Consider the following 19,171-nt stretch of genomic DNA (forward strand, 5'->3'; position numbering starts at 1 on the left):
GCTGTGGGAATAACATTCCCACAGCAGGGCGCGGGAGCGCCGCTGACAGCATACTAGGAACAAGCTCCAACAGTGGGACAACCTCCCCTATCAGGCTCCATATACCCGGGACACTGAGAATTTATCTGACCCTATACAAAGGACATACCTGGAAGGGATCGCTCATTTTCCTCTACCATTGCCACTGTTGTACATATTGATAACAAGAACCAGAGCAACCCCATGAGTAAGACCCGGGAAGGGTCGAAACGTTGGGTTCTCTCCTTCATCTGGGTTCTTTCCTTCATTTTTTCAATGTGGCAATCTTTTGTATCTTGCATTTGAATAAATTTGGCACAAAAACCTTTTTTTGCATCATACCAAAATCGAGTGTGCGGTATATTTCTACATTTGACAGACGGCTATTTTAAGCGGCTTATAAACAGTGACCGCCACTGTGCACACATCTGTATGGCAGTCTTGCTTCTCAGAAAACTGGGGGAAGTATAGATACGACCTTACTTTACAAGACAATCAAACCTTGGGATCCTCCCAGTATGACCATGGGAGGCAGGCAGACTTTACAGGAGGGTCTACCACGTAACTCAGGCGGATGCGAAAATCGGTTAATGAGAGTCACAGATCCAGGGACCTGCCCTGAAGTACAGGGAGCAGAGTGACCATCCATAAGCTGCAACCTGCAAGTACAAACCGTCCACAGCCGAGAACGAGGAGACGAATGTGTCCAGAAGGAAGCACGATGTTCACATGTACACAACGTGCAGTTCAGTCAGACTTACCCACCATTCACAGTAGTGAAGTGGGACCATCTACACGACTGACCATTACTCCCAAATTATCGTAGCACATAGCAAGGTTGGAAGTCATCGTACATTCACATAAAACATAGAACAATTATGCATCCATGAATTTTGGATTTCCATCTTTCACACGTGCACAAACTCTGTGCTGCACAATATATGCGACTATACACGTAGCGAACATAAAGGAATTCCCAAATATAGGTTTAGAGAGGTCGCCCTAATACAGTGCCTTGTGGAAGCATTCACCTCCTTGGCATTTTGTGTGTTTTGCTACCACATAACCTGGAATTTCACAGTTTTATTTTTTGAGGGCTTACATCAGTTCATGTAAAGTACATGCCTATAAACTTTTTTTTGTGAAGCAAACAACAAATAGGACAAAATAACTGAAAACTTCAGTTTGCATAACTACAAATCTGTTCACCCCTCTAAAGTCAGTACTTTGTAGAGCCTCCTTGTGCAGCAATTACAGCTGCAAGTCACTTTAGATGAGTCTCTATGAGCTTTCCACATCTTGTCACTGGGATTGTCGCCCATTTCTCAAGGCAAAACTGCTCCAGCTCCTTCAAGTTAGTTGGTATCCTCTGGTGAACAGCAATCTCCAAGTCTGACCACTGATTCTCAATTGGATTAAGCTCTGGGCTGTGACTAGGCCACTCCAAAAACATTTACACATTTTCCCTTAAATCACTCGAGTGTTGCTTTAGCAGTATGCTTTGGGACATTGTCTTCGTTTAAGGTGAACCTGTCCCAGCTGCCAAAAAAAAAAAAATCCCCACAGCATGATGCTGCCACCATGTTTCATTCTGGGGATTGTGCTCTTGGGGTGATGAACTGTGTTGATTTGGTGCCAGACAATTTTGGCCTTATCTGACCACAGCAACTTCCTCCATACATTTGGGAAGTCTCCCTCATATCTTTTGGCTAACTCAAAACGAGCCTTACAATTTTTGTGTGTTTCTGCCTATTCTTCTATAAAGGCCACCTCTATGTAACATACAGCTTATTGAGGTAATATGGATAGATACTCCAGTCTCTATTTTTGAACTCTGTAGCTTCAGGATTACCTTTGGTCCCTGTGCTGCTTATCTGATTAATGCCCTCCTTGCATGGGCTGAGAGTTTAAGTGGGCGGCCCTCTCTTGGCAGATTTCTTGTGATACTATGTTCTTTCCATTTGAGGATAATGGATTTGATGGTGGTCCGGGGGATCATCAGAGATTGGGATATATATTTTTAATAACCCAACACTGACTTGTACTTCTCAACACCTTTGTCCCTGACTTGTTTGGAGATCTCCTTGGTCGTCATGGTGTTTGGTCAGTGGTGCCTCTTCGATAATGATGTTGCAGCCGCTGTGGCCTTTCAGACAAGGTAAAGTGTATATACTGACAGACAGGTGACACTTAGATTGCGCACAGGGGGACATCTAGTCACTAACTATGTGAAGGTAATTGCTTGCACTATAAATGTTTAGGGGCTTCATTGCAAAAGGGGTGAATACATATGAGCATGCCAATTTTTAGTTATTAGATCCCATGAATTTAATTTATGCCTATATTTTTATCACTTCACCAACTTAAACTATTTAGTGCTGATGCATCAAACAAACCAGATTCCAAAAATATTTATACATACCCGTATTTTTCGGACTATAAGATGCATCTGGACCATAAGAGGTTGTGGACCATAAGAGGCAACGGATCATAAGACGCACCCCAAATTTTCAGAAGAAAATTAGGGAAAAAAATTAATGCGAAAAATGGGGGTCCATCTTACAGTCTGAATTATTCAGCTTACTGGGTGGGGGTAGGGTGTGATCGGGAGCGCTGGTGGAGCGGTGGTCACAGGAGGTATTCGGTTGTCTGGCGATGATCTGATTCATCCCAGGCTGGTGCGACAGGTTCAGTGGGGCGGGGGCTCCACCATTTTGTAAAAGCCCCCACACATCCATCCCAGGATAGTGTGCGGCAGTTTTGGCTGTGCTCGGTGGTGCGGGGGCTCCGCCGACATTTTGTGAAAGCCCGGAGCCGCTGCACTTCCATTGCTGTAATGCTGTGGTCTCCAGGAAAATGACTGCCAAAGGCGGCACATGCACAGAATAGGATCTCGGCACCGAGATCTCATCTCCTGGGATCTCAATCTACACACGCGCCGTATTACAGCAATGGAAGTGCGGTGGCTCCGGGCTTTCACAAAATGTCGCGGAGCCCCCACACCACCGATCATCAGCCTGGGATGGATGTGTGGGGGCTCTGGGATTTCACAAAATGTTGGTGGAGCCTGGGATATGAGACTCCTGGTAAGTACATCCAGACTATAAGACGCACCTCAGTTTTCCTCCAAAAAATTTTGGGAAAAAAATGCATCTTATAGTCCGAAAAATACAGTATATATTGTAATGTAACAAAATAAGTAAAAAGCCAAGGGGGTGAATATTTTTGCAAACCACTTTACATACAAATATTGTGTCCTTAAAAAGCTGGGCTCCAATACTGTACCTCTGTGTGCCTTAAATTTAAAACAAACACCAATATTTTCTCACACAGAACAGCGGCGTGCAACAATGTGGTCCGTGCAAAAAGGCCCATTTCTATAGTGCAGGGTGAAAACATCCACTGCATGTACACCCTATGTACACACCCAAACATAAGAACATGGTGCCCTATGGAGACATTATACAGCGGCACACAGTACGGAGCCGGGAGGTGTATAATATATAGTTTGGTGTTTAGTGACAACTACCTTCCACCAAGTCTGGGACTTACTAATATTAATGGTGAACGGGGAAATGACATTATGCCAGAAAACCAAAACAGGATCGGAAAGAAACTAGGAAGAGTGCTCCCTAGAGGCTGTAAGAGGAAGTACACTGGTAAGATTCATCCATAATAAATATACAGATATGGTGGATGAACGGTCTCCTCAATGAAGTGGCATTTAGGAGAGGTTCCACTGCATATACAGAGTGTACTATATATAGTGCAAACAAAATCCATTTGCCCTAGTGTGTATGGTACCAAAACAACGGAACAGACGGTTAAATAAAGAACACTTTGCATGAGCCGATAATTGGCCGAACACTCGTTCACAATCATTCCCAATGATCCACTGCAGAACTCTTGTTCTTCGGGTGATTGCATTGCCTAAACGTGCCAAAAGAGTCATGGTTGTCGAAAGAAACAGGAGATGTACTGCCAACAATCTGCAAACTATAAATGGAGGATTGTATTAGAGGAAATCCGTCAGCAAGTTTTTGCTCCTTAATCAGAGACCAATAAGATGTAGGGGTAGAGAAACTAATTCCTAGAATGTGTCACTTTCTCAGCAGCTGCTGTAGTTTCCATAGAATCAGTGTTATTAGCAGATTATCACTGCGGGACTAGGTGCCTCGTGCCTTCTAGTCAAGTGCTGTGTAACCCCACCCCATCTCTGATTGACAGGTTCCCTGCCAATCAGGGGTGTGGGCGGGGCTACACAGCTCAGTGTTCTGACCACTGCTACATCTAAGGAGGAGGCAGTGACATTGCTGGAATCAGGCTCTCCTTCCCTATATAATGCTGCTCTCGGATTACATAGCAAAATCCTGCTGAGAAATCCCCTTTAGCAATCCCCATATAATGTGCATTGGCCTCTGTAAAATGCCCTTAAGCGAGCACCAATCAATTGGTGTGTCACTGATTACCACTCGTTATGGGCAGAAATCCACCAATGTAAACCCACCTTAAAGATGTTGTGCAGGTATATAATACTCAGCACTTATCCTAACACGGGATAAGACTGCCTTATTACTGGAATCTGGGGACATGCCTGGCTCTGTGCGCTAGTCCACATATTGGAGGATTGCAGGACCTGCCGTAAGTCAGAAAAAAAAAATAGTGCATCCATTTTTTCCCACTCAGACCATTGGTCTATTTTGAAAATCATCCATGTGCACTGGCTGTAATAGGTCCGTGTAAGGACCATGGCACACAAGGACAACACACAGCGGGCAGCACGGTGGCTCAGTGGTTAGCTCTGCAGCCTTGCAGCACTGGGTTCAAATCCCACCAAGCACAACATCTGCAAGTAGTTTGTATGTTCTCTCCGTGTTTGCTTGGGTTTCCTCCGGGCTCTCCGGTTTCCTCCCACATTCCAAAGACATACTGATAGGGAATTTAGATTGTGAGCCCCATCAGGGACAGTGATGATAATGTGTGCAAAATGTAAAGCGCTGCAGAATATGTTAGAGCTATATAAAAATAAAGATTATTATTATTAAGTATAACATGCATGTCTGAACAAGCCATTAGGATAAGTCACCAAGATCAGATAGATGGGCAATGAGCCCATGGCACCCCCACTGATCGGCTTCTATCATCCCCGGCAGGATGTGAACAGCACTGGCTGTGTTCAGTGTGGAGCGGCTGCTGTCCAGGATTGCAAATCAATTCTACAATTATCCAGAGATCCCGAGAACTTGGGCTCCAGCTAAATAGAGCGGATGTTGATCATACGCACTGCCATTCCATTCACTGGGAGCAGCACTCCCAGGGGATAACTTTCCAACTTAAAAACACCCCTTTAAGGACAGGTCATCAATATTATATATCTAAAAAGACAACGCTTTGAGTTGAAAATGCAGGAAGTATCCACCATTTACTGCTCAGAGGGTCATGTCCTGGTGGGAGAGCAGCTCAGCAGGAGGTGCAGCACAAAGGATCTTCATACCAGGAAACCCTCGAGAGCGTCGTACAGTAATGCCATTGTCTACATGCAGGAATGACTGGAATATCCTGGTAACCCACACACAGGTGTGCTCACCCGGACCGAAAACAACGCCAGGTATTAAGACATTTCCATATATCAAGAATGAAATCACAGGTGCCAGTGCATACCTCGGGTGACCCCATCAGCAGCCACATGACATCCACACAAAGCATTAATCCCTGCAGAACAGTCATGACGAGGTCAAGAGAGCTGAAGCCTAACAATCAGCGACCGGCACCCTACTCTCATAGAGAAATAAGGAACCTGACTGTGAGACATTAGAGGTGGCAGAGCGTCTAAAGTGTACTGAAGTGTCCAGAGCCAACAGTAGATGTTCGGCAAAAGGTGCATTGGACATTATAGATTTCAACATGCCCGATCCTTTCTACTAACAGGAGATAAGGACCAACAGAGAGTAATTGTGCAAGTGTTCTCCGAAGGAGCATGGCACCAAGCCACTGCCAGATGGAGAATAAAAGACAGACTACCTGACCAGAGAGATATCAAAAAATAGTAAAGCCGCACCCTATAGTTACACAGTCTCTATGGACACCAGGACGCACGTCCTCACCAGGGGGTCCATCTCAGTACACGGATCCAAATTCAAATGAAGAGAAGGATAGCACCACAACAGGATGTGAAAAAGCAGCTCACATTTTTATTCTGCCTCCTGTGGCAACGCTTCGGTCCGAAGTGCTTGATAAAGGTCTTCGGACCAAAACGTTGCCACAGGAGGCAGAATAAAAATGTGAGCTGCTTTTTCACATCCTGTTGTGGTGCTGTCCTTCTCTTCATTTGAATTTGGATACCTGACCAGGAGAGAGTCGGGACGCCCTAATACACATTAGATGGTTGCACGTACCATTGAAATCAGTGGGTCCTGTCAATATACACACACGTGGTCATAATTATTATTATTATTTATTATTATAGCGCCATTTATTCCATGGCGCTTTACATGTGAGGAGGGGTATACATAATAAAAACAGGTACAATAATCTTGAACAATACAAGTCACAACTGGTACAGGAGGAGAGACGACCCTGCCCACGAGGGCTCACAATCTACAAGGGATGGGTGAGAATACAGTAGGTGAGGGTAGAGCTGGTCGTGCAGCGGTTTGGTCGATCGATGGTTACTGCAGGTTGTAGGCTTCTTGGTACCCCTTGTTTAATGGCAGAAAAACCCACAATGGTCACAAAAATAACTTGAATCTGACAAAAGTAATAAATAAAAGATTAATGAAAATGAACAAATGAAAGTCAGACATTCCTTTTCACCCATGCTTCCACAGGATTTAAGAAAAAATTAAGACTCATGAAATCGGCCTGGACAGAAATGATGGTACCCCTGAAAATAATGTGACAAAAGGGACATGTTAAATCAAGGTGTGTCCACTAACTAGCATCACAGGTGTCTACAATCTTGGAATCAGTGAGTGGCCTGTATATAGGGCTACAGATACTCACTGTGCTGTTTGGTGACATGGTGTGTATCACACTTGACATGGACCACAGGAAGCAAAGGAAAGAGTTGTCTCAGGAGATCAGAAAGAAAATTGTAGACAAACATTTTAAAGGTAAAAGTTATCTCCAAGCAGCTTGATGTTCCAGTGACTACAGTTGCACATATTATTCAGAAATTAAGGATCCATGGGACTGTAGCCAACCTCCCTGGAAGTGGACGCAGGAAAATTGATGACAAATCCAAGAAGCGGATAATACGAATGGTAACAAAAGAGCACAGATAAACTTCTAAACAGATTAAAGGTGAACTTCAAGCTCAAGGAAAATCAGTGTCAGATCACACCATCCATCGTAGTATGAGCCAAAGTGATCTTCATGGGAGACGACCAAGGAGGACACCACTGTTGAAAAAAAATCATAAAAAAGCCAGACTGGAATTTGCCAAACTACATGTTGACAAGCCACAAAGCTTCTGGGAGAATGTCCTATGGACAGATGAGAAAAAAATTGAACTTTTTGGCAAGGCATATCAGCTCTTATGTTCACAGAAGGAAAAATGAAGCATATCAGGAAAAGAACACTGTCCCTACTGTGAAACATGGAGGAGACTTATGTTCTGGGGCTGCTTTGCTGCATCTGGCACAGGGTGTCTAGAATCTGTGCAGGGTACAATGAAATCTTAAGACTATCAAGGGATTCTAGAGAGAAATGTGCTGCCCAGTGTCAGAAAGCTTGGTCTCAGTCACAGGTCATGGGTCTTTCAACAGGATAATGACCCAAAATACGCAGCTAAAAACATCCAAGAATGGGTAAGAGGTAAACATTGGACTATTCTGAAGTGGCCTTCTAGGAGCCCTGATCTAAATCCTATTGAGCGTCTTTGGAAAGAGCTGAAACCTGCAGTCTGAAAAAGGCAACCTTCAAACACGAGACAACTGGAGCAGTTTGCTCTTGAGGAGTGGGCCAAAATACCTGTCGAGAGGTGCAGAAATCTCATTGACAGTTACAGGAATCGTCTGATTACAGTGATTGCCTCTAAAGGTTGTGCAACAAAAGTTAAGGGTACCATCGTTTCTGTCCAGGCCTATTTCATAAGTTTTACTTATTTTTATTTTTTTTAATTCTGTGGAAGCATGGTTGAAAAGCAATATCTGACTTGTCAGATTCAAGTTATTTCTGTGACCATTGTGGGTTTTTCTGTCATTAAACGAGGGGTACCAACAATTTTGAATATGTGTGTATATCTAGTGTGTATGACCAGTGTATTGGCAACTTTTGACTCAGTTGACAGTCTTTCTCCATTTTCCTTTTTGTGTGGTTCTATTTCGTTACATGTTGAACAGAATATCATGGCCAATTCAAAAGTAAGAGGCATCAAGAGGGTAAATCGGCCACTGAACAAGTTTCCTAAGGGTCTTTTGGTAGACATTGTGGTACTATCCTCAATGAATGGAGTAAGGTTGAAGCAAAATGAATCCAATAGTAAGATGTGTAAATCAAGCAATGTCCATAAATCACAATTCTGGCACTTCAAATACCACTGTACCTTATAACAGACCACAAACAGACCACAGTGATTGTGAAGGTGTATAGTTCGGGCATTCCCCCTCTGTTATGATAGGCAATTCAGTAACACAATGTACATAGTGATCAGAGCACATACAGTGATCTGACAATAACCCAAAATAATAGAACGAGCTCTGAGACGTGGAAACTCTGTAGACCGCAATTCCTGATCCTCTCCAAACACAACTAGAGGCAGCTGTGGATTGCGCCTAACGCTCCCTATGCAACTCGGCACAGCCTGAGAAACTAACTAGCCTGAAGATAGAAAAATAAGCCTACCTTGCCTCAGAGAAATACCCCAAAGGAAAAGGCAGCCCCCCACATATAATGACTGTGAGTAAGATGAAAAGACAAACGTAGGGATGAAATAGATTCAGCAAAGTGAGGCCCGATATTCTAGACAGAACGAGGATAGGAAAGATAACTTTGCGGTCTACACAAAACCCTAAAGAAAACCACGCAAAGGGGGCAAAAAGACCCTCCGTACCGAACTAACGGCACGGAGGTACACCCTTTGCGTCCCAGAGCTTCCAGCAAAACAAATAGACAAGCTGGACAGAAAAAATAGCAACAAATAGCAAAGAAGCACTTAGCTATGCAGAGCAGCAGGCCACAGGAATGATCCAGAGAAACACAAGTCCAACACTGGAACATTGACAGGAAGCATGGATCAAAGCATCAGGTGGAGTTAAGTAGAGAAGCAGCTAACGACCTCACCAGATCACCTGAGGGAGGAAACTCAGAAGCTGCAGTACCACTTGTGACCACAGGAGTGAACTCTGCCACAGAATTCACAACAGTACCCCCCCCTTGAGGAGGGGTCACCGAACCCTCACCAGAGCCCCCAGGCTGACCAGGATGAGCCACATGAAAGGCACGAACAAGATCGGGAGCATGGACATCAGAGGCAAAAACCCAGGAATTATCTTCCTGAGCATAACCCTTCCATTTAACCAGATACTGGAGTTTCCGTCTTGAAACACGAGAATCCAAAATCTTCTCCACAATATACTCCAATTCCCCCTCCACCAAAACCGGGGCAGGAGGGTCAACAGATGGGACCATAGGTGCCACGTATCTCCGCAACAATGACCTATGGAATACGTTATGTATGGAAAAAGAATCTGGAAGGGTCAGACGAAAAGACACAGGATTAAGAACCTCAGAAATCCTATACGGACCAATAAAACGAGGTTTAAACTTAGGAGAGGAAACCTTCATAGGAATATGACGAGAAGATAACCAAACCAGATCCCCAACACGAAGTCGGGGACCCACACGGCGTCTGCGATTAGCGAAAAGTTGAGCCTTCTCCTGGGACAAGGTCAAATTGTCCACTACTTGAGTCCAAATCTGCTGCAACCTGTTGTGGAGATCAGACTGAACTAAAGGAATCCGTCTTGTCTTCTTCCTGAGAAATCTCGCTTACAACAAGATACATTTCTGCTGACTTGACATTTCCTTTTATGGAAGTAATCATGTGTGCATTCCTTCTTTCAATAGCAGCCTTTCATTCACCTTCCAGATGATGTAACTTTCTACTGATAAAGACTGGTATAGATTGTTTATGTAAGAGATAGTGAAATATGAGCGCTTGTGCGCATGTCTGTAAAAGAATAATTCTTTTCTATATAAAGGGAGGGCAAAGCCCAGAGAGAGAGATGTGCTCCTGGGCTTCCCTTGTATATGATCACACAATACCTTGTTTGCGTGTCATTTACTCTGGATCCCTACCTCTAGTAAGCCAGGGACTGAGAAGGACTCAACATTTCTTTGGCGCACCGAACAGGGACCCGAGATGAGAGTATTTGCTCGAGATTCACCTGCAGATACGGACAATGGAGATCTGGGATAATGGACGGCAAATGAACTGAAAAACCTGGCCAGGTAAGAGACATTATTAGTTCTCTTTTATCTGCCTTGTATTGTCCGAAAGATCTCTATGAGCCGTGTCACGCTGGGTTAGTCTAGTAGTGAGTAGATACCTATAAAACTCGGGTTACTATATTGTATAGATTTATGAGTCCTGTCCCTGGCAGTGTGTGAACAGAGTGAAGGTTGTGGTATGTTGTGAAAGAAGAGCAAAAGTGCGTAGAAAAATAAGCCGAAATAGTTGGGGTATAAGCCTTATACACGGAAGTCAGCCTAACTGGGTCATGTGGTTGCGTCCTTTCGGGGAGACCTCCGCCCATGCTTGACTCTCATTTAAGTGCTTAACCTCCTTCATTTCTGGATAAGGTTTGATAGAATGAGCCCAGGACGCGGGTCCATGAGCCTGGGACAAGTATGCTAACTGACACAGAAAGTTTTGTGATCTGTTTGGTGTTGCTGATCCTGTTTGCGTGCATTATAGGAATCAAGTTTATTCTGCACATTAGAAAGAACGGAGCAGATCAGCCCTTCAATATTTTAGCTCCCTAGGAGAGAAGGCAACGAGACATCACTCCAGAGAGGTGGTTGTCCAAACGTCACCTAGGGTAGATACAGCTATTATTGAAAAGAAAAATGGGAAATAAACAGACAAAAACCGTCTTAGGACAAGTGGAAGCAGCAGATATCATACAGGAAAGATGTGGGAAGACAGTCAGAAGTCAGATTAGAAGGGTAAGAGAAAAATTGGGAATTTCAGAAGCACTTATGTTTAGCACTGAATGGGAAAGACTGAGTAAAGAACGAGGTGGAATTATCAAAGACAATGGGTGGGAAGAAATCATACACTGTATGATAGAGGTCTCAAAAACAGCTAAAGAGGAGAATTGGAAGTATGATCCAGACACTTCCAAATGGATTATGGGGAAGGGAAAAAGTTGTGACATAATCCCACCACCTTACCTAGATCCAAAAGCCCAATCATTTGTACCATCTGGAGGAGCAGAAGGAGGAAAACAATTTCCAGCCTTGTATCCCAATCTTGGTGGGGTAGGAGGATGGGTATGTTCACACTGTGGACAACAAAATCCAGATTGGAGAAATGATTGCCTAGTCTGTGGTACACCTAGACATGGCGCTGTACTTGCCCCTGTTAGGGTAGTACCAAGACCCTTTAGGGAACCTGGTGCTGACGGGGTAATGGGAACTAGATATCACCAGACCCGACAGTATTTTCCTTGGTCCCCTGCTGAAGGTATGTCCCTCCTGCATAATGCGCCTGATCCCACTCAATATCCCATCCGATTTGCACAATACATACAACAAATCATGCAGACTCATGCTGGGGTCTGGGCGGACGGGGAAGAATTATGTAGAATGAAAATGTCCCCCGGACTTTTTCAGGAATTATTGACACACCTACAGCCCAATAGACCAGTGGCAGAAGGGGGTGCCTTACAGACAGAAGCATCAGGTACCCAGTTCACAGAGGCATTAATAATTTTCATGAGAGAAAAACAGAGGGAAAGGGGATCTACGGGTGTGATTATGCAGAAATTTGGGCAAAGTATTGAAGAATATAGTCAAAAATTAGAAAATAGCTTTAGGGATGAAGGATTGGATTTGACTGATGCTTCAGTAAGGAGACTTTTTACAAAACAATTAACAGAGGGGCTAGATCCGAAAATCAGAGAAAAATTTAAATCCTCTACTCCAGATTGGAGAACAATTGAACAACCAAATATTGTGAAACAACGATGTTTAGGAATAGTCATGGATATGAGAGAGAATCGTAAGCCTGTTAGAATAGCACAAGCTAATACAGGAGGAAGAGTGAGACACAACTTTCCTTGCCACTACTGTAAAAAGCCAGGTCATTTCCAAAGAGAGTGCAGGAAGAAGTTGGCAGATATAAAGTCAGGCAAATTTGTTCCCAGAAATAACCCTCCCCAAACGGACAACCAGCAGAAATCTACCATCATAGATGGTCCCATACCAGATTCAGATTGACTCGATGTGTTACAAACTTCCCTACCAGCTAGAAGACCTATGATACAGGTGAATGTGGGGGGGAGAGAGATTCCATTTTTGATAGATACAGGTGCAACTTCCTCAATTTTGAATCAAGATTTTCTTCCGAATCCGGAAGATATTTCAGAACAAACAACTTTGGCTGAGGGTTATGATGGGGTAATTCGAACACTGCCATATACTGTGCCCCTAGAGGTCTCATTAGGACCTAAATGTTTTGCATCCAGATTTTTGTATGCCAGAGGTGCCCCAACATGTTTGTTAGGAACTGATGTCCTAAAGAAATTAGAAGCTAACATCAATTTTAGGGAAGATGGCACAGTTATACTGACTATCCCTGATGATGCAGAAATATTAGAACAATATGTCAGAATTCAGGCTTTTGAGGATTATGCTGAAGAAAAAGAGTACACCACAGATCTAGACCTCTCAACGGTCCCAGAAACACTGTGGGCACAGGGTGACACCGATGTGGGATTATTGCATATCTCTCCTGTAAAACTATCTGTGCAACCAGGAACTGTTCTCCCACAGCTCAGACAATACCCTGTGAGTGCCCAGCAGGAACTAGCGATTACAAAACAGATAGAGGGATATAAAGAGAAAGGAGTTTTGGTAGAGATACAATCACCTGCTAACACTCCTCTGTATCCAGTCAAAAAGAGAACTCTTGATAAGAGTTCTATGCCCAAATATCGTATGGTACATGATCTAAGAGAAATAAACAAAGTTCTAGATCCAATCACCCCAGTTGTACCCAATCCTCATACGTTACTATCACAGATACCAGCCAGTTCTCAAGTATTTACTGTAATAGATCTTTCAAATGCATTTTTCTCGGTTCCTTTACACCAAGATAGTTGGCATTTGTTTGCATTTACATTTAAGGGCAAACAGTTGGCGTGGACACGCCTTCCACAGGGAATGATACACTCCCCTACTCTTTATTCAAATGCCCTACAAACAGTCCTTCAGAGGTTTGAACCCGAACCACAGGTAGTAATTTTGCAGTATGTGGATGACCTACTACTTTGCTGCCCAGATCTAGAAACTGCAGAAAGGTCCACTGTGAGTTTACTATGTTTTTTAGAAAAAGAAGGGTGTAAAGTGAATAGACAAAAGCTACAAGTTTGTCAGACCAAAGTGGTCTTTCTAGGTCATTGCATTTCTCAAGGTAAAAAGCATCTTACACCTCAAAGAACTGAAGCAATAAGACAGATGAATGAGCCTAGAAATCATAAACAGCTACGAGCATTTTTAGGAATAGTGTCTCATTGTAGACAATGGATTATACATGCCAGTCAACTAATGCAACCACTGTATGACTGTGTAAAAAGTGAACCTTATTTGTTGACAAAAGAAGGTCAGATTTCGTTCCAACAATTAAAAGATGCCCTTGTTTCAGCTCCAGCGTTAGGGCTACCAGACTACACCAAACCGTTTCAGCTTATGGCTGCAGAAGTTGATTCCCATGCTACAGGAGTTCTTACCCAGAAGCATGCAGGGAAACAAAGACCAATTGCATATCTTTCAGCAAGGTTAGATCCCGTAGCTAGAGCAGCGCCAACCTGTGTACGTGTAGTTGTTGCTGTCTCACTATTGTTGGACAAAGCATCAGAAATTGTTCTAGAGTATCCACTCACAGTTCAAACTACACATGATGTTTATGGGATATTAAACCAGGTCCAACCAAAACACATTTCCATGGCCAGACATTTGCGGCTACAGTGTTCTTTGTTGCTCCCCTCTACTATCACATTTGCTAGGCTTCAGACTCTCAATATAGCTACACTGCTACCTCTCGAGTCTGAAGGGGGGAATAAGGACACTGATCCACACGCAAATTTTTTCCCTACAGACACACATGATTGTACAGAGCTCATTTTACAAGAAACGGTAGGCTTACCCAATGTATCCGAAACACCACTTCAAAATCCAGATTTAGAGCTGTTTATAGATGGTAGTAGGTTTGCAGATGACACAGGTAACTTCCATACAGGGTATGCAGTTGTGTCAGAATCTGAAACTCTCAAAGCAGAACCACTTCCACCGAAACAGTCTGCACAAGAAGCAGAACTAACAGCATTGATTGAAGCTCTTAAAATAGCTGAGAACCAGACAGCTAATATATACACTGATTCTAGGTATGCACATGGTATTGTGTTTGATTTTGGAGTAATCTGGAGAGCTAGAGGTTACATGACAGCGTCAGGACAACCTGTAAAACATGCTTCTCTGATCAAACAGATCTTAGAGGCTGCACAAGAAACAAAAGAAGTAGCAGTAATCAAGGTAGCTGCACATGTGAGACTCGACACTAGGGAATCTAGGGGAAATGATAGGGCTGATAAAGCAGCCAATGCAGCAGCTGTCAAACCCTTACAACAGGTCCATACTGTAAACCTCACAGAAAATACTGAAGATAGACTGAGACAAGCACAGGAAGATGCAGGAGAAGAGGAGAGGGACAGGTGGAAAAAGGAAGGGGCAGAAGAACAAGCGGGAATTTGGAAGAAAGATGGACTAATATGTCTACCTAGAGCCTGGTATCCGATTGTAGTTGGTGGACTGCACCACCCTACTCATGTGTCTGCAAATGCAATGACACTACTGGCAAAGCAAGTCTGGTTGGCTCCAGGTTTTGGCAACTATGCAAGAGACTATTGTGCTGCATGCGCTATATGCCTGACACATAATCCCGGACAGACAGCAAAGACCCCTATGAAGCACCACGTCCGACCTCTCTACCCGTTTCAGCGATTACAAATAGACTTTATCCAGCTGCCAAAAAGTAATGGGTATGAGTATGTGTTGGTATGTGTGGACATGTTCTCGGGGTGGCCAGAGGCCTATCCAGTTCGGAAGGCTTCAGCTAAAAACACTGCTGTAAAGCTAGTTGCCGAACTGATACCCCGTTACGGTCTCCCTGAAGTGATCGAGTCAGATAGGGGTACTCATTTCACTGGAGAAATATTTCAAAATGTACTGAAAATGTTGGGTGTTGAAAGTCAGTTACACACTCCGTACCATCCTCAAAGTTCTGGTAAGGTAGAACGCATGAATGGAACTTTAAAATTAAAAATACAGAAAGCCATGGCTGAAACAGGAAAGCCTTGGACAGAATGCCTTCCACTGGCCCTTTACTCAATACGTAATACCCCAAGGGGTAAGACTAAACTGTCTCCATATGAAATTTTGTTTGGCAGGACTGCCAATTTAGGATGTTATTTTCCACAGCAACTTGTGTTAAATATTGAGTCATTGACTTCTTATGTGCAAAATCTTCAGAAACAATTAACTAAGGTGCATGCACAAGTTTTTGCTTCCCTTCCAGATCCTGACAACACAGAAGGAAGTCACAAGTTGGAACCAGGTGATCAAGTCTATGTAAAAAGACACACCAGAAAGGCTCTAGAACCAAGGTTTGACGGACCCTTCCAAGTCCTGTTGACAACACCTACATCAGTCAAGCTTGAAGGAAAGGCATCATGGATACATGCAAGCCATTGCAAGAAAAGCAGTATAAAACTCATGATATTGATGTTAATAATGATAACCTCAACGGAGGCGTGGGATAGACTGAATTCTCTAGCCCCTTTGAACAATAGATTCGTACAACATCATAGAAAATTAGTGCATGACTTGTTAAACAATACACAAACCCTGACAGATTGTTGGATCTGTACCCATTCGCCGGTATCAGCCACAAGTATACCTTTTCTAGCAGTTCCCGTATCAGCAGAAGAAATATTCGCTTGGCCTAATTGTTCAGACAACCTGGCCAACAACCAAATTGGTAATGCTAGGCTGTGGAATACAACAATCGCCATACCAATTGTGGGATGGGTAGAATTTCCTTGGTGGCAGGGTAATCTCTCAGGGAGTAACACACATCTACAATATTTAGCATTTAGGGGAGGAAAATGGGTACCTAGAAATAAGACTGGATTAACTAATTTAGGACAGGTCCCCACAGAAAATCTACAGCTTAGTTTCAGTACAACCGTCCCCCCCTCTGATGCTTTCAAACCTGTAGTATTGGAAAGATACATACATAATAGAAAATGGAAACATTCTAAATTGTTCCCCCAAGGTGATGCAAACAGTTGTACAAGTAAGCTGGGGAACCTGGTTTGTAATAAATCCGATGAGTATATCAAAGGAATGCCTGTATGTGGGAATCCCGCAGCCGGGTACTGTAGCCCCTTGGGACAAAAACCCTCTTGGTGTATGCTTCAGAATGTATCTAGATTTGTGGACTTGGCTCACAGATTGGTATTGCAGCACTCAGCTCTATGGGATCTGCCTGAAGGTACATTTTGGATATGCGGAGAAGGAGCATATAAATGGCTTCCCGTAGGTATAAAGGGTACTTGTACATTGGGACGCCTAACCCCGGCTACATTCATAATTTCAAATAAACAAGTGAATATGCAAGCCGTACCCAAGCACACACTATATAAAAGAGCTGCAGATAACTCACCACGTCCCTCGGGGAGGCCACATATAGTACAAATGGGAATTCCTAACAAAATTGCTAGTACCATTTTTATTTATCCTATGTTAACACAAATGTGGGATAAATTAGTTAGAGCCACGGATTATCTAGATGATCAGATTTGGGACATATTGGACATATTAAATACCAGTATAGCTGTACAGAATCAGCTTATAATAGTCACTAACCAACATACCCTGGTATTGGATTACCTAACTGCCTCACAAGGGGGTATGTGTCAAATCATCGGACCCACCTGCTGTCATTATATAGACCCGAATAGTACTATGAGTATGACATTTAAATTAAAGGACGTACAACGACTCAGAGATCAGTATGACAAAGACAATGACCAGAATAAGGATAGCTGGTGGTCAGATACCTTTTCTTTTCTTAACCCAGCCAACTGGTTCAGAGGAATCGGTGGGTGGGTTGCTGGGATTATGCAGAGCATAATACATATAGTTATGATTATTGTAGTCATATACGTACTATTCCAGATTGTGCTCAAGAGTATCTCAGTATGCACAGATAAACTTTGTGTAATAGATGCAAGAGTATAAAGTTTTTTTTCCTTCTTCTCTTATGTTATCCTTTGCTAATACTGATTATTGCGCTTATTTTGCTATCCCTTTGTAATATCTGTACTTATTGCAAAACAAAGAAAAGGTTGCGAGAGTTAAACGGAAGAATTAATACTAGATTTGATTCTCTTATTGAATACAAGCATGTACATGTGTAATACCAAATAAAGGCTTTGTCTTTGGCCCTGTGGTAATAAAATAAATAAAAGAAAATGTCAAAGGGGGGAATTGTGGAGATCAGACTGAACTAAAGGAATCCGTCTTGTCTTCTTCCTGAGAAATCTCGCTTACAACAAGATACATTTCTGCTGACTTGACATTTCCTTTTATGGAAGTAATCATGTGTGCATTCCTTCTTTCAATAGCAGCCTTTCATTCACCTTCCAGATGATGTAACTTTCTACTGATAAAGACTGGTATAGATTGTTTATGTAAGAGATAGTGAAATATGAGCGCTTGTGCGCATGTCTGTAAAAGAATAATTCTTTTCTATATAAAGGGAGGGCAAAGCCCAGAGAGAGAGATGTGCTCCTGGGCTTCCCTTGTATATGATCACACAATACCTTGTTTGCGTGTCATTTACTCTGGATCCCTACCTCTAGTAAGCCAGGGACTGAGAAGGACTCAACACTGTCCACCACAGTATCCACACCAGGACAGTCCGAAGACTCAACCTGTCCTGTAGAGAAACGAGGATGGAACCCAGAATGGCAAAAAAACGGCGAAACCAAGGTAGCCGAGCTGGCCCGATTATTAAGGGCGAACTCAGCCAAAGGCAAAAAGGACACCCAGTCATCCTGATCAGCAGAAACAAAGCATCTCAGATATGTTTCCAAGGTCTGATTGGTTCGTTCTGTCTGGCCATTAGTCTGAGGATGGAAAGCCGAGGAAAAAGACAAGTCAATGCCCATCCTACCACAAAAGGCTCGCCAAAACCTCAAAACAAACTGGGAACCTCTGTCAGAAACAATATTCTCTGGAATGCCATGCAAACGAACCACATGCTGGAAGAACAAAAAGGCACCAAATCAGAGGAGGAAGGCAATTTAGACAAGGGTACCAGATGGACCATCTTAGAAAAGCGATCACAGACCACCCAAATGACTGACATCTTTTGAGAAACGGGAAGGTCAGAAATAAAATCCATAGAGATATGTGTCCAAGGCCTCTTCGGGACCGGCAAGGGCAAAAGCAACCCACTGGCACGAGAACAGCAGGGCTTAGCCCGAGCACAAATCCCACAGGACTGCACAAAAGTATGCACATCCCGCGACAGTGAGGGCCACCAAAAGGATCTAGCCACTAACTCTCTGGTACCAAAGATTCCAGGATGACCAGCCAACACCGAACAATGAAGTTCAGAGATAACTCTATTCGTCCACCTATCAGGGACAAACAGTTTCTCCGCTGGGCAACGATCAGGTTTATTAGCCTGAAATTTTTGCAGCACCCGCCGCAAATCAGGGGAGATGGCAGACACAATTACTCCTTCCTTGAGGATACCCGCCGGCTCAGATAAACCCGGAGAGTCGGGCACAAAACTCCTAGACAGAGCATCCGCCTTCACATTTTTAGAGCCCGGAAGGTACGAAATCACAGTCAAAAC

At 43.4% G+C, this 19,171-nt stretch overlaps 1 protein-coding gene across 1 annotated transcript in view; it reads right to left on the reverse strand.

Annotated features, from left to right (window-relative positions):
* MRPS28 (mitochondrial ribosomal protein S28) overlaps positions 1 to 19,171 on the reverse strand; it is a 121,261-nt gene that overhangs the window by 56,880 nt on the left and 45,210 nt on the right. The window lies entirely within an intron of this gene.

Source organism: Ranitomeya imitator, chromosome 6 (genome assembly GCF_032444005.1).
Source record: "Ranitomeya imitator isolate aRanImi1 chromosome 6, aRanImi1.pri, whole genome shotgun sequence".
NCBI classification, from domain to species: domain Eukaryota; kingdom Metazoa; phylum Chordata; class Amphibia; order Anura; family Dendrobatidae; genus Ranitomeya; species Ranitomeya imitator.